Source organism: Chamaea fasciata, unplaced genomic scaffold (genome assembly GCF_029207755.1).
Source record: "Chamaea fasciata isolate MVZ Bird 193981 ecotype frontalis unplaced genomic scaffold, bChaFas1.0.hap1 SCAF_3, whole genome shotgun sequence".
Classification (NCBI taxonomy): domain Eukaryota; kingdom Metazoa; phylum Chordata; class Aves; order Passeriformes; family Sylviidae; genus Chamaea; species Chamaea fasciata.
Genome location: NW_027094088.1, coordinates 108,378,441 through 108,393,077, shown reverse-complemented (window position 1 = coordinate 108,393,077; position 14,637 = coordinate 108,378,441). Strand labels below are relative to the sequence as shown.

The following is a 14,637-nucleotide window of genomic DNA, read 5'->3' as shown; positions in this document are numbered from 1 at the left end:
GGACTCAATGATCCTTGTGGGTCCCTTCCAACTCAGCATATACTCTAATTCTGGGATAGCTCATGGCTTCTATGGCCTTGGCAGTGTAGTCTGATACAGACTCCTGGGTTCTACCAGAGCCAGAAATAACACACTGTTGGCATTCTGTATAATCCCTTGTAGCAGGGCTGCTTCTATAAACATTCTCTCAGACCTGTGGCTCCTTACTTGGGTTCCTTAGCTCAAGTAACCTCTGTTCACCCAGAGGGACCTGGCCTATTCCACCTTATCCTTCTGTCTGACTCACCAACTCTGTCTCTTACACGCAGACACATTTGTAAGCCTTTCCTATCCTGTCAGTCATGTCTTCTTTCTAGAATCTTTCTGACAACATTTCTCATTTGATGTTAAGACTTAAGAAAAAGAAGATTTCCTGATTCTGGATGCATCTTGAGCAAAATGTCCTGTTCCTAAGCTCCCCAGTACAAGAGACACAGTGTAGCGAGCCCAGCAAAGGGCCATGAAGATGATTAAGGAGTTGGAGGATCTGCCATACCAGGAGAGGCTGAGAGAGCTGCTTAGACTAGAAAAGGAAAGACACAGGGGGATCCTGTCAATGTCTAAAAATAACTGAGGAGGGGACCTAAAGATACATCCACCCTGGAGTGGCTTCTTTGGTAAGGGGTTATAAATGCAGAAGTGGAAACAAGCCATTCTGTTTTAGAAGACACAGAGTTATCCTTCCCCATGCAGCCATCCCACACAGAAGTATTTTATTCCTGTTGACTGTAACCTTTCTACATGCTTTGTCTGGGAAAGTGGCTCCTCTTGTGTTGAAATGGAGATGAACACACCTTTGGCATCAGCAGGAAGAAGAAAACAAACAACCGTGCAGGCACAACACATCTTCAACCAGCAGTTCTTTGTGAGGTGGGTATTAGTCCATAGCCTCAGTTCTTGGCCTTCTGCTCTGGCTGTGAGATATGTCCTGGGTCACTGAGGCCAAGAGCTCCCTGTGTGGTCAGGCAGCCATATTCTGCTTTAAAGCTTCATTGTAAAAGCCTTTAATTCTGTACTTTTTACTCCTTTGTTCACACTGAGAGACCATTCTCCATTCTTTCTAATGGGCTCTGGCTGCTTAATGTCATGAACAGATTTGCCCTTGGTTGTATCCAAGGATTCTCTATCCCAGGGGGTTCTCATCCAGCAAGGGCTATAGCAGAGACTCTTGGGAAGAATTTCACAAAAATGAAGTAAATTTGCAGCAGCTCATCTTCAGAATGTTCTTTCCACTTCTGGTTATCAAAACTACAGGGATTTATGGAGGCAAAGGCAAGTCATTGGTGTCTAACAGCCCTAATGGCCTATTAAGCTGACACAAATGAAGTAAATAATAAGAAAACCTACCAGAGTGTGCAGAATACATAATTTACAGGAGCAAGGAGGTCTGAATTCCTTTGCTTGCTTTGAATCTACCACTCATTAGGGTCAAGTCTGATCCTTAATTGTCAAACTAGATAGCATAAATTTTTTTCCATGGTCGCTTAATCCCTATGTCAGTTTCACATTCCCTATCAGTTGTTGAGGATGAAGAGTCCTATGCCATTTTAGCACAGCAGTCCTCCTGCCTCTTTGGTACTTGTTCTACATCTTTCCACTTTGGCTGTATTTTATTTTTTTTTTTTTTGTAACATAGTTATGCTCATTTACCCCCATGCCAGCATTTTCTTGTGCCTCCCTCTAGGTATTTTGGATGAAAGGCCTGTGGTGCTGTGAGATCTGCGGAGGTGAAGGATGCCTGGAGAGAGGAACCAGGAACTTCTACAGTTTAGAAGGTGTGAAGGCAGAGACCTGTGGCTGGCACAGGACATTTTGGCTCCAAGGCTGCCCAATGGCCTGTAGCAGCTGAACCTTGCTTACCATTTGCAAACAACTATGGAACATTTTCCCAGAGTCTTGAATTCTGGGGCTCAAGCCCTGTTTTCAGTGCCTGTCCAGTTTGTTATTCCTCAGCCACAACAGCTTTCCTTTCTCTGCATAAAGCATGACCTTTGGGTAGTGCGTAATAAGTTGGATGATCAGACAGTGTTTGTTTCAGACAGAAAACACACAATGACTTTAAGAAACACACACCCAGGCACAACAATATTTCATGGGAGAGTTGGCTGAAAGGGAAAGGGGGGACAGGGGAAGTTGCACTGACCTTAGATAACACATCTGAATGCGAACAAAAATAAAATAAACAGAAATTAATCAAGGACACAAAACTGAACTGCTTGGTGATAAGGATTCAAACAAGCAATAAACAAACTGTGGCATGCTTTCTCTGTGATGTTTATGGAACTGTTATTCCAGCTCTGCCTAGCATGGTGCAAGGGGCTGAGTTTGATGGGATGCTCAAGGATCTCTCTGACATAAGCAGAGGTTTTGTTTTCTGGGGGAATAGGGGGGTAATTCTTATTTTTGTTGGTTTTGTGCAAACAAATGTTATAGCGCTCATAAGTAAATGGATGAATGTTCCCCATGCCACGTGGCATGTTAATATGCCAGACTGAAAACAGTGATAGCTGCAACCAAAGTGAAATGGCATTTAAATCAGCACTTTACTGGAAAAAGAAAGCCCTGCCCAATTCTTGTCTTCCTCCTGGCAGTTCCTTCTCACTTCCACTCAAATTTTTCTCGACTTCAGCTAAGGTCTTCTCCTAGACCTTCATGTTGGAGTTTTGTAGGGAAGGAACAGAGAAAAATAAAAAAAAAGGTGCTAGTCAATTAATTCCACCCTCCTATTTCAGCCCTTTGTATGCAGCTGTGTACCACATGTTTGGAAAAACTGTGGAAAAGCACACACTAGCTCACCTCCAATGACTACGATGGAAGAAGGAATGTACCCATGAACCTTCTCTTCTTCTCCTTGTGCTTTTTGGAGCATCTGCAGTGGGGTCCAGGCCTAATTCTCACTGAGAAGTAACACAGCAAGATATTTGAAGCTCAACTCTGTGGGAGTACTGGGGAAGGAGGAACTTGCCGGGTACTCCCATATCAATGTAGTGAAGAGTAATGTCTAACAGTATCTGTTGCAGTGGAATTTCCATGGGCTGCAGTGAGTTTTGGATTGGGTCCCTGAGTCAGGCCAGACATGGGATACTTCTATAGCCTAAAGTACTAGAAAGTCTGGTGACTGCATGCTTCCTGCGCATTTCATTTTATTAACCTCTTGATTTTTTTCCTGTTATAACTGCAAGTGCAGCTAGCTGTGTAGGAAGCTCCTGTAAGTAGTGTAGGTGTCAGCCATTTGGAATTTGTACAATCCCACTCCAGACAGAGGGCATTTCCTGTCTGAGGGCCTGGCTTGTCACACCTAGCAACAAAAAGATGGAAGTACAGAATAGCATCCACCTTTTGCACACAGAATCATATAAATGGAGGGAAATCCCTCAAACCAGTGAGGGCAGGTCTCTGTTGTCCATATCTCTTAATTGCCTTCTCTAATAATAAAGTCTGAGAGAAAAAAAAAAAAGTTACTATTTTGTTCCACTGATTTCACTTTCAGCCTTACTATTTTTGTACTGTTCTGTCTTTCAGAGCACAGGAGAACTCAGAAAGGCTAAATAGTGCTACTATTTAACTTCTTGGAAGGCTGCACCTCACTATAATATTTTCAAAATTATCAGAACCTTCATCATTGGCATCAGGTGTGAGATCAAGCCACAGTATCACCAACACAGATGGGACTAGTTTGTTTTGCTAGTGTTCAGAAGACTTTAGACATGCCTATCCTCATTCAAAATTATGTTACACTTCAGACTGAGACCAGGGATGATCCACACTTGTGAACCGTTGTGGTGCTTGTTGGGTTCACATGGCATAAAAACACAGCAATGCAAAGATGAGTTACACCTGATGGCAGCTTTGCTCATGAGATACACCACCGAGGAATGGCATTTCTCCAGGCATAGGGTGCCTTTGGAGAGCTTAAACAAAAACCTGCCATGAGATGTGGGGCCTGAGTAGATGAACTGCTGAGGTCTCTTTCTGCCTAGTTTTAGGAGGCCGAGCCCACAGTTCCCATGTTCCCTGACTCAGCCAGTGCTGATGCCAAGACCCACAGGAATCCTTCAAAGAACAGTGTGGGCCAGGGGCTGTTCGCAGTCAGCAGCACAGCCTGGGCTCCTTGTTTAGGGAGAAAAGGAGAGTTCAGGCCCATGGAGGGGAGCCATGCCCTGACCGATGGCCTCAGGGTTAACACACCCTACCCTGTGTCTGTGATACTGTTTCTCCTAATGCTATTATGACCTAAAATAAAATAAAATGCACATTTCAAGAATGGGAAGGTTCTCCTGCTCCCTTCCAGCTCCCCCATGGGTGGGATGGGATGAAGTTGGTGCTGAACTTTGGTGGTATCTCCCACATGAAGTTTCCTGAGGCCTTTGTGTTTCTCTCTGCTGACTCTACAGGCAATCTAGGCCTTACTTCAGTAGGAACCTCCTCTGCTTCAACACACCCAAAAGCACCTGTATTTATTTTAGGGACAAGGAAAACTTCCATTAACTGCTGTCAGATGGATTAAGCATTTGTCAAGTTTGGTACTATGATACTGGAACAGTGCTGGAAGAACCATTGCAACGCTGTCTAGAAACAAGGTGTTCAGGAAAAGAGTGGGCAGCTTTTAAAGCAGATTTTCTATAATAACATAGAACATCTCCCCTATAAGGACAGGCTGAGAGATCCGGGGCTGTTCAGCCTTAGGAAGAGAAAGGTTCAGGGAGGCCTTAGAGCTCCTTTCAGTACCTAAAGGGCCTACAAAAGGCCTGGAGTGACAGGACAAGGGGGATGATGGCTTTAAACTGACAGAGAACAGGTTTAGATTAATTATTAGGAAGAAATTCTTCCCTGTGAGGATGATGAGGCCCTGGCAAAGGCTGCCCAGAGAAACTGTGGCTGCCCAATCCCTGAAAGTATCCAAGGCCAGGCTGGATGGGACTTGGAGCAACCTGGGATAGTGGAAGGTGTCCTCACCCATGGAAAGGCTTGTGATGAGATGAGCTTTAAAATCCTTTCCAACCCAAAGCATCCTGTGATTCTGTGATCTTACATACTGTGTGTCCTAACTGCAAATAAGGGACAGTGTTTATGAACAGCAATTGAACCTTTTAAGCCATAGACTTGAAACAGGATGGATAACAAGAGGAAGGAAGGAAGGAAGGAAGTGCCATCAGTCCCGTTTTAATGCCAGAGACACTTGAGGTATGCACAGGCTCATCCGGGATCTCAGACCTAGGATTGGCCAACCCAAATTTTAGGGACAATATTCAGGAATTTAAAGAATTTCTCTCTCAAGAAGGCACAGTAAGACAATTTCAGGAGCAAGGGGCATTCTGTGAATAGCCTGTCATAAGGCACGTAGGTACATCTTTGTAATGAAGATGGCTTTCACACACTCAGCCTAATGGTCATGGAAAGCCAAGCCTGTGCTCACAGGATTGAGCCGAAGCAGGAACTCTAGGAGAGCTTTTCCTCTGTGCATGAACAATTGGGGGAAGCTCTGTCGTTTTGAGGAATTTCCGAGGACAGTAAATTACATACTTGATCACAGCTCTATTATGTTTTGAGGGAAGGCATTTAGAAATTAATATTTCATATTAAGATTTAAATAAGGAATGCATACAGCTCTGCTGCTCACAAGCACCCTCACACCTGGCTGCCACAGTATTCTCCATTGTGTTGAGGTGAGTTTAAGGAGACCGTGGGTTGGCAGCAGCCAACCTCGTCAGCAGACCCTGGCTATCTTTGTGCCTCAGTTCTCTGCTGCCAAGCAAGGATGATATTTGCTGTCTCTGCTTCACAGGGTGCTTAGAGAGACCCTGGGGCAGGAAAAACCCATCAGTGATTGCACTAATGATCTGATAAAGCAAGACTTCTGGAAGTACCTAGAAGGCAAATGAGATGTGGCTCCCTTTCCATCCAGAATGAAAGAATTCAGTGCCAGGAATGGCAGGTGACCTTTGAGGTCTTCCTGAAACAAGTATTACTTTGTGTAAATCAGCCAATGGGGATGACACAAGGGAGTTTAAAGGTTTTTTCCTGGGCTGGGAAAAACTTCTGCTTATTTAAAAGTGGTCCATTGGAAGGTGTCTGAAAGATGGGCTAGATATCATGTTGTCATGGGCTGACCCTAATCTGAAGCTAAACACCCACACACTTACTTACTTAAGCCACTCACTTACTGCCCACCTGTCAGAGGGATGGAGGAGAGAATAGGATGAGAAAAAGTGCAAAAACTAGTGGATTTAGATAAATAAAGGTTAATAGGGAAAGAAAGAAAGAAAGAAAGAAAGAAAGAAAGAAAGAAAGAAAGAAAGAAAGAAAGAAAGAAAGAAAGAAAGAAAGAAAGAAAGAAAGAAAGAAAGAAAGAAAGAAAGAAAGAAAGAAAGAAAGAAAGAAAGAAAGAAAGAAAGAAAGAAAGAAAGAAAGAAAGAAAGAAAGAAAGAAACTTTAAAAAAATATGAGAAGGCAATCCCTGACTACCTCTTGCAAGCAGATGTATATCCAGAAAATGTCCAAGCAATGCCAGGTTTGGAAGACAACCCTCACTTCCACCACTCTTTTTATTTGCTGAACATGATGTTATATGGTTTGAAACATCCTTTTTGTGAATTCAAGTTAGCTTTCCCTGTTGTAATCCCTCCCAACCTTCATCCCACTCACTACAGAGTCAGTGGGAAGAAAGGGAACGCCTTGATGCTCTGCAAGTACTGCTCAGCGATAGCCAAAACATTGATATGGTATCAATACTGTTTCAGCCACAAATCCAAAACAAAGCACCTTATGAGGAAAGTTAATTCAATCCCAACACACTCATCTTGTTTGGATTTCTCAGATGGGAATTATGATGGAGAGGGGAGGGTTTTGGAGCAGAATTCAGTGCACGCTTCCACAGGAATAAACTGAAGTTTGTGGAAAAGATATAAACTGGGTGTAGGCATGGTGGATTACGGCTACAACATTCATGTCATGTCATGGGATGGCTGTGAGAGGTAAATTTCTTTCAGGCCACCATCAGCAACAGATAAGCCCTTGGAATAGGCTGCAATTGTAGTTAAAAACTCCTTAACAAAGTCCACTGGTGCAGCATTATAACATGCAAATATAGCATTGTAATTACAAGACAACCTGCTACAGTAAATTGTCTGCTCTGCAGGAGCTAATAGTTTCTAAAAAAAAAAACCACAGAAAAAACAAGGAATCGATCATTTGTCCATCAGAAAGAAACAAGACATTGCAAATATTTTGCCATCTCTTTCTCATTTTACCTGTTCCTGCACACCCACCTTGTGCATTCCATCTCATCCACATCCTTAATACAACAAGTTCAGGGCCACTATCACAGCTCCACAGTTCCTGCCCTCACCCCATGCTGGCTCAGTCCTCTCAGGATGCTGCCCAGCACAGATAAGGGGGATGAGCTGCTGCTCCGTTACCAGCAGGGCAGGTGCTGGATCAGATTAATCCATGGGCGGTAACTGCCCCCGGGCTGAGCCACAAGCAGGATCATTTGAGAAATAAACTCTGTATAAACATGCAGTTGGGGTGGATCTGCTCATGAATGTCATTTGAACACCTCTTGAAGATCACGGTCCTAAGAAACTGTTTCATGGGAAACTGAAAATGGTTTTCTATAAGGAGTTTGGTTTTACTGTAGATTCACCCCATTTGATCTTAAAAAGCCATGATTCTTGCACAAGGCTGAGATTAATTCCAGCAGCACACCATTTCAGTTCCAAGTGCAATACAACCCCAAAATAATGATGTCCTTGTGTATGATGCAGTTCACTTCCATGCTTGTCTGCTGTCTTCTGGCAAACTGTGAATCACAGACCTGAGCAGGTAGGTTTCTTGGTCAAGATGAATGGGTTAAAAAAAGGAACTCTAGTAAAGACTGCACTGGTCTTTTGTGTTATAACAATGAGAGGAAGCTCTGCCTAGTTTGAGGAATTTCCCACGTCTCCAATTCAGATGTTGGAGAACTGCTTTATTAAGCCTGCCTAAGAGGTGTTAAAAAAATAAAAATAACCAAGAAGATCAGGACAAAGATATCTTCCCAGTGCCTACGCATGTTCTCTTTGTTTGTTTTTTAAACCTGGACCACCGGAGGCAAACTCAGACAAATTTAGGGAAGTTAAATAGTGACAGATGCCAAATAGTCACAGCAGGTTCCTGCTGAGCTGGCTGACCCATCACTGAGTTCAGTGAAGTGTCACTGCGACTCAAGTGCTAAAGATTTGCCCCTAAATTTCTTTAAATATCACTTCGTTCTGTAATGTTGCCAGACATTACTGGACAGGTTAAGTGACAGAAATAGATGAGGAATTTTCTGGGTGAGAGGAAAATCTATGGGTTGTGAAATACCATTTTCATCATGCAACAGCAAGTGATGGAAACAGAAGAAATGGAGCCTCAGGCTTTCAAATTCACAGTATCTTTTGCCTTGCTATTCCCTTGCTTTTCACAAGCTCATTGCCTCCTAAAACTGTCACTGAAAATGTAAATTACAGCACTTAAACCATAACACATTTCTCCCCCAAATCCAAAAACTTCTCATGCACGTAAGTGAGCATCGCTTTCCCATAATGGGGAGAGAAAAACAAGGTTGAACAGGGTCACACCACGGCACTGCTTTTTTTTCTGATTCATGACCATTTGTGCAAAGTGCTTACTGCTGCACCAGAGATGTTTGGAAATGGAGCATAATTTTGGGGGAATAGACTTCAACGGAGGTGAAAGCATCAGAAAGCCTCCCTGCATACCCCCCTGACACTGAACACGGGCAGCAGCACTCCAGAACTCCAGCACAACACCATAAAACTTGCTTTCATTTAAGCAGCTGAAAACACAGATAGAAAAGAATGGAAGCAAGATAAATGTGGTGCTCAAAACCAGTATGCAGCAGTTTCTCAGCCTGTGGTTGTGGGTGCCCCAAGTCCCTCTCCCCTGTCAGAAAGTTTCACCTAATATAAAACTGAAGGGAGATTGATCATAAAAGAAACAAACCCAAAATTCTATAGAGCTAACAAAATACAGTGCCTGCATCTGCATTGCAAATTTCAGCTACTGTAGATAAAAACAAAATGGAAAAAATTCTAAATGCTATTGCAGCAGACTTTTTTTACCCTGAAACTCTGCAGCACAACTTAGAAGGTAATAAAATGCAATGAGGATTAGCACAGCATTTCTGTGCACATCCCTCTTTAACTCTGCAGCCCCAAGCTTAAACTAAAGCAATCGTAACCTCTGTTAGCATTCACTAGCCAAGTGAACAGGCAGTAGCACTTTGTCAGGAGCTTGAATGACTTAATTCATACCCTGAACAGCAAAAAGCATCCTACCGAAAACTGCCAACTAATCACCACAAAATGAAACCTGTACCGATTGCAGTTCCCCTGGCAGAAACCTGCGGCAGGTTTACTGGTGATGCAAAGCTTGCACCACACTGTCAGAATCCGGACCCAAAAATTCCTTCAAGCCACCCTCGCCTGCCCCAAAGTGTTAAAGCAATGCAACATTTCACACACAGCATCCATACCTGTAGGGCAACAAGTGCTGGTCCTGTCCGAGTCTTTTCCCAACTTGTCCTCTTGTGCTGGGATGGAAACTTCCCATCCAAGTGTCACCTCCTGCCTCAGCCTCTGCTCTTTGTTTTCCCAGGATCTCGAGACACACCTGCTTTTCCCTGTGTGCTGTTGCTTCTTGGGCTTGGGGTTTGTTGTTTTTTGGGGTTTTTTTTTGTCTTGCTTTTCTTTTCAGAACAAATTAAACAGCCCGTGAGCAATTCTCAGTGAGCAGGAGAAAGAACCTTTTGGCTTGTGGTGATTTAATCAAGCAAACCCCGTGACCTCCCTTTCCTGCGATCAGTGGGAACTGATCCCTTCTCCACCAGTGCAGGGTGGAGTTGCAGCTAAAAAGCACGAGCTTGAAAGCTGGAAGGGCAGGACAGGTCTTCCTCCTCCGTTTGTTGTGTCAGAGAACATGGTGATTCCTGCTGCTCCGAAACACGGAGGTGACCTCTGGCCAGGAAGGAACCTGGAAATATTTTCTGAGCGATTTCCTGCTGCTGGGGGGAAAGTGGATGTAAGGAACACTTGGGTGGGGGTGCTAAAAGAGCTTCTGGGGAGTGTGATTTCAAGATGAGCAGAACACTTTTTCAGTCATCAGAGGTTGGAAGTAAAAGAAATTACTCTTTTTTTTTTTTTTTTTTTTTTTCTTTTTTTTTTCTTTTTTTTTTTTTTGACCCATGGTAAAATGTTCTGAGAGTCTCAGTTTTCACTATACTGAATACTCTGGAGCCTACAGGTGCTCCTCAGATTTTCAACTATGGTGCCTCTCATTCCAAGAAGTGCTGAGATACTCTGCAAAGTGAAAATGGAGAGCCATTCCACGGAGCTTGTGTTCAGCAACACCCCAGCAATGCAGCTGTGGCACAAGGGATCTTTGTCAAGGTGCAGAAGAAATCTGGGCAGGCTTATGCAGAAGGAAGAATATTTTCCTGGAATAGCCCATAAACTGTGCTGTGCGGGTCATTTTGCCTCCAGTTGGGGCTCTCAGAGTGGGATTTTCAAGCATTAGCCAAATGACTGCACCCCTGAAAGGTAGGGAAGGTGCCCCACACTCAGTCCTGGTTATGCTGATAAATGAAGGACACTGTAATGGCTTCCTTAGAATCACAGAATCATAGAAGGGTTTTGGTTGGGCAAGACCTTTAAGATCATGGAGTACAACCATAAATGCTGCACTGCCAAGCCCAGTGCTAAACTGTGTCCCTAAGCACCCCCCACCACTTCCCTGAACAAAGCGTTCCTTGCTGCTATCTCTCCTGGCTTTGCACCATCTCTGATGTTCTTGCAAGGTAACTGCAGTCCCATGGCCCAACATCAACCCATCAGATGGCCTATGGCATCTCTCATCTCTGATGAGAGGTATCAGCTTCTACCTCTTGACTGTTCAAGTAGCTGAGAGCAGTTTGTCCCTCTGTGTTCCGGGGTCTGACTGGGGTGTGTCTCGACCATATTTCTGAGGATGCCTTAAGATGGAAAATTGCATCCAGGACTCTAGATTATACATATAATAGCACCCTTCTTTCTGCACACAGCACAAATTTATTTTAGCAACCTGATATCTCCTCTCTGAATCACTTCTAAGTTACTCTACCTGATCCAAGTCATACTGCTAAAGCAAGAATGGACATTTGGACAATTCACTGCTGCATACACCTCACCCACTTGCTCACTGACATTTGCTTATTCTAGCAACAGCGAAGGAGAGAAAGAGACAGAGAGGGAGCCTGGGGAACACACCCCATCTTTATGTGCTTTTGATTAATGAGTGTGATCCATATTTCCTTCTATTTAACAGCAACCTCTGGATCTGGGGCATGGCACTACCTATATCCAATATAAATCATTAATGCCATGGGTCACTAGAAAGAAGATATAGCAGCTATTTTGCTTTATCATGAGCTTGTTCTGTCATCAAGGAACGTCATGGCTAGCAACGCTCTAATGTGCACGTGGACAATAAAGGGATATTTCAATTGTCTTCCTGATCCTGGCAGATGGCAAAGAATTAACCTTTGCTTATACTGGGGAGAGCAAATCCTGACTCATTTTGCTGTAATGTGCCGAGAAGGAAGGAAGTAATGAAATGTCTCATTATACATCTAACTTGAGGAATATATTTGGAACTGAGTCTAGTGCTGAGGGCTGCATGGTCTCACACCAAAAGGAGCAACATGCCCTGCACTGTCTCCCTGCAGCCAGTGGTCAACAGAAACTATTTATGTTCATGAACAAAGTCTCTGAAGATGACTTTTTTTTTCCTGAAGCACCAGGAATTCATTGCAGTGACAGAACAACCAATCTGGATATTCAGAGTGCTTGAGTTGTACACTGTCATTGCTCAGCCTTCTGGGTTTTTTTTAGGTTGAAGTGATTTGGGTTTATAATGAGGATTTTTTTTAGGGTAGTTACTACACTTGTATGAATTTTATCATAGCAGGGTGATCACTACAATAATGTGTAAATGTACTATCTAGTTGTGAATGGTCAAAAAGATAAATGGATATTTAATCTTCTAAGGGGGAAAAAATCACAAAGAAAATGTGGGGACTGAAGCTGAGAAATTTATTTTAAAAGTGAAGGTCCATATTTTTCATGATCTGAGCAATCAATCAGACATGTAAACCTCTGTGTGATTCACTAATACTTGACATATTTGTATAACAGTTGGCTGCTCTCCTTCATTTTTCTTCATTATTTGGCATAGATAGAGATAAAGCTACCTGCTAACCTTAATAAAGAACCTACTCTCTCAGCCTTTAGAATTACTGAGCTCTTTTATTATTAAATTAGGGCTCTGGCTACCCCAGTGGACTGTGGTTTTAACAACATGTTTTGTCTGAGATTATGTAAAGCTTCATCTGCTAAAAGCAATTATTGACAATAGGCAACCAAGAGCCTTCGTAGTTGATAGGAAATCCCAGTGCAGAGACCCAGGCCAAAGCAGAGACTTCTGGAGAATGATGGAGAACTCGTTGGGCTTCTGTGAAAGCCAGTCAAGGAAGTGGAAAACGCCTGTTACTGGTAGCTTTTGTGCTCATGCGATTGTTGGATTTCCCTAGCAGAATACATGCGGTAATTCCTCCAGGGATTTCTGAGTCCCTTCCCACAAAGCACAACCCACCCATCCCTTTCTGAAACTTCAAGCAGCTTCCTCTGGGTTAGCTGGGCCCTGTTTAAAATGGATGGGTGCAGGCAACGGCCTATTTTCCCATCATTTCATCTGACAATGGACAATGAAGAAAATGTTTTTTTAATGGTGCACTACCAAGCAGAAGTGATCATCACCCTAGAGGCTTGGGAGTGGAAAGCTCTGCAAAGCTGTATCCTACATAACATGGGGCTTCAAGACTCCATACAATGCAATGTGCTGTGGAATTCCCACTTATTATTATAACTATCTACTCATAAATGGAATTAATGGAATTAATAGTAACAACACAGAGAAACCCAGGAGGATACCTTTGTCTTGAAAGTGTACAGACCCAGACCTCCAAGGGAATGGGACAAGTAGTAGCTGAAGACACACAGATGGGTCAGGATGTGTTCACAGGGAATGGTCCTGACATGTCAAAGAGATAATGCTCAGGCTAGACATGATGTGTGCAAGAGCTGACACCAGCAGAAGGAGATGGAACAATGTTATCATCATCCAGAAGGTGCCACCAGTGAGATGGACAGAACCCATGGAGATGGAGAGAAGAGGATATTCCCTGGTGCTGGAGTCGAGCAGAACCTGCAGGACTTAGGCAGGGCAGCCAGGGAATCTCTTGAAGTGTTAAGCTCCAGTAGTGCACAGACTTTGGCATGGGACCACCTCACACACATGAAAAACTCAGCTGGGATTGCTTTCAGGGCCAGGACCTTTCTTTTGAAGTCTGATATATGTGGCACATAGTCCATATGGTGGGGAAGTTCATGTGTTTGACTGTGATTCAAAAAAATGTTGTTCCTCTACTGGGGCAAAGGGTGGGAGGGTGTAAGGATAAAGTTCCAGGAACTCTTCTTCTTCTCATCTTGTCCCCATGACAGGCACCAAAGTGGGGAGATAGATTATGTGTATGCTGCCTTTCCTTATGTTCTCATGTTCTTTCACTCAGTACTCAATTTACCCAGTATTGATTTATTTACAGGAGAGAGGAAGCCTTGCATAGGTAAGTGTTGGGAAAATAAACTTGTCTAAGAAGACGTGCCTTTAAAATCCTTGTTCTGACAGCAAATGTAAGCTATGAGATTAAGGTACAATACCTTGGGCAGGTCCCAAAGTGTTTTCCAAGCTTAGAAGGTGAAGAAGAAGGGATTTGTTGTCTGTGAGAGACTCCAAGGTGAAAGAACATGGGCTGTGCAACCACGTCTGATTCCTATCACATTAACTGAAGTACACATCAGGATGTTGTGTATATATTTAGATTTGCATATCCTTTCCAGCGAAAAGAGACCTTTTGACCCAGTCAGAACATCTTTGTGGACCATGCTGGTAAGGAGCATTCTGGTCATACAGCTGCTTTCCAGTCACTCCTCTGCCCCAAATGTCTGTCACACCAAATGTCCATGGAGGTCAGATCCCTCCATGGGAGCTTTGGAGTCACATGGATGACTAGAGGTAATCAAGCACAAAGAAAGGCAAATTCAGAAAAGATTTAAGGCAAATTCAGAAGATTTATGAATTCCAGCTTGCAGACAGTCCGTATGTATAAATAAATAAATACATATATATATATATATTCCATTGATTCATCAAGTAAATTAGTCTTTTGCATAGAAAATGTGTAGGCAAAGCACACATCTGGCTATACAGATACCTTTGCATTTGGTACAACTCCATATGAAAGGCACTTCTTTTGTATGATTCTAATCTTTTTTCTTCTTTGCAGACATGAATGAGACAATGAGACCATCATATGTTCCTTCTGACCCATAGGTTCAGCTCCCAGACCTATTTTTTTATTAAATCAAATTCTTCTTTGCTGTCTTTCCTTGTGCTGGGACAAGATGTACTCTTTCTGCTCTCAAAAGAAGACAGCAATGCCACAAAGGTCCCTTGGCCACA

At 43.2% G+C, this 14,637-nt stretch overlaps 1 protein-coding gene across 2 annotated transcripts in view; it reads right to left on the bottom strand.

Moving 5' to 3' along the window:
- The window catches only part of ADGRF5 (adhesion G protein-coupled receptor F5), a 41,420-nt gene extending 31,466 nt beyond the window's left edge, over window positions 1–9,954 (bottom strand). For both annotated transcript variants that reach the window (XM_066180027.1, XM_066180026.1), the window contains exon 1: window positions 9,560–9,954. The gene's annotated coding sequence lies outside the window, so the exon portion shown is untranslated. The remainder of the gene's footprint in view (window positions 1–9,559) is intronic.
- Between the last annotated feature and the right edge of the window lie 4,683 nt (window positions 9,955–14,637).